General features: G+C 44.4%; 1 long non-coding RNA gene across 1 annotated transcript; it reads right to left on the bottom strand.

Moving 5' to 3' along the window:
• Positions 1–387: 387 nt before the first annotated feature.
• LOC102470113 (uncharacterized) lies at positions 388–1,472 on the bottom strand. Its single transcript, XR_336721.3, has 3 exons — positions 1,129–1,472; positions 853–985; positions 388–684 (listed from the first exon to the last, which is right to left on the bottom strand). It is a non-coding gene; the product is annotated as an uncharacterized LOC102470113 (long non-coding RNA).
• Positions 1,473–1,721: the final 249 nt, after the last annotated feature.

Here is a 1,721-nt window from a genome sequence, read left to right as displayed (position 1 = left end):
GGAATTAAATTTCAATCTATAAAGTTTTATTTCTTGTAGTGTAACATACATATCAACTAGTGTGCAAGAGCCCCAGGTATAATGTATGTTTGATGATATTTCAACTCGAACCGATTCCATGTTGAGAACGCTTCAGTAACTGAGCAAATGTGACTCAGGCCATTACCTAGATCTAAACTTAAAAACCAGAAAGGAAGAAAGAGAGAAAATGTATTTTTAATCTGAGGATCAGTACTACACAAATCAAAGCACATAGCCCCATCTACTAGGTAACCTGGGATTGCGATTCAGAAAATCTCTAGAAATAGAATTTGTTCATCAACAAGGCTAATTTCAGCACAGAAATATAATTCTTAAAGCAATTTTAAAAATAAATAATTTCCAGGGCCAAGAAAAGAAAAAATAAATAAAAAAAGAAGAAGAAGAAAAGAAAGCCAACCAGTCAAAAGCATCTAGAACTATGTGTTATGCAAGTGACAGTACAGGAAAAACAGTCCAGTGCAGAAGTATAGCTCAGAGAACTTCAGTCTGAAGGGATTCTGGGCTTGAGTCCCACTCTAGGTGATTCTTGGTTCCAACTACTGTGGTTCCATCCTGTGAGTCAACATCATCTTCCTCAGCGTCTTTGAGCAGTTCCCCAGGATAACTGAGAAGGTAGTTCATCCTCTGCACAAAAAGTGAGGCCTGTGAAATGACACACAGGAAACAGCCCGTGAGGCCTGGGCCCAAGCAATTTAATAGCTAAAGGCTGATGGAGTTAAGGGGTAGAGGAAAGAGGGGATGGTTCCTCACCTCCTCCCAGCTTGCTTCTTGCTGCCTCTCCAAGAGAGGAAAGGCTGGATGGTTCCTCACCTCCTCCCAGCTTGCTTCTTGCTGCCTCTCCAAGAGAATAGCTTTATGCTTTGGAACATCCAGTGGCTTGGAATCTTGGAAATCTTGTAGTGAGCTCACTGCAGTATCCAGCACTTTGCATCCCATCATATCCCTGTTGACAAGAACATAAAATAAATACCCTGGCATCAGTGGCCTATGGAATCTTGAGTAGGAGACACAACAGAGCAACACAGATACACAGAAAAGGAGGGAAGGGAGGACAAGAGAGAATAAAACTGAGAAAGGATACTCTACCTGCCACCTTTCCCTGGGATTCCCCTAGGTGGTCGTATCCTGGACTGAAGGCTTGAGGTGATTTCTAAGAACGCCCAGAGGTCTCAAAGGTCTGAAAGGTCAGGAGGCATCTTTCCACTGCCATGCGGGCACCTGAACTCAAAACTCAGCTCCTTGGGAACCTCATCCAGCCTTGCCCCAACTCTCCTGAGTGGATCCTGTCACTGAAGTACTACATAACAGAGAGCAAAATGCAGTTGAAAATTAGCAGGCTGTCCTCCTTGTCCCTGTGCCTTGGGGTGGTAGTCAAGGAAAGGCTGGGGCATAGGCTCGGTTAGGTACCAACAACATGGTCTTCTCATTGTGGTTTCAATGTTCAAGTCAGCCACTCTCAACTTCCCAACAATGCCAAAAGCTCTATGAAGATTCCTCTAGTCCCATGGTCCATGGCCTTTGGTTCAATCTAGCTTGCTTGTTGACTCCAAGGTATCACTCAGATTCCAGAGAAAGCTTCCATCCCAGCTAAGCCTCCTGCCTGAGGCAGAAGGACTCCGGCCATGCAGATTAGAGACACTGGGGCTCTACTTTCCAAATCTATGGAAAGTCCAATGCTA

This window comes from Tupaia chinensis, unplaced genomic scaffold, assembly GCF_000334495.1.
Source record: "Tupaia chinensis unplaced genomic scaffold, TupChi_1.0 Scaffold142326_1, whole genome shotgun sequence".
Lineage (NCBI taxonomy): Eukaryota > Metazoa > Chordata > Mammalia > Scandentia > Tupaiidae > Tupaia > Tupaia belangeri.
Note: the sequence above shows the minus strand (reverse complement) of the source record. Positions and strands in the feature narration are given on the sequence as shown.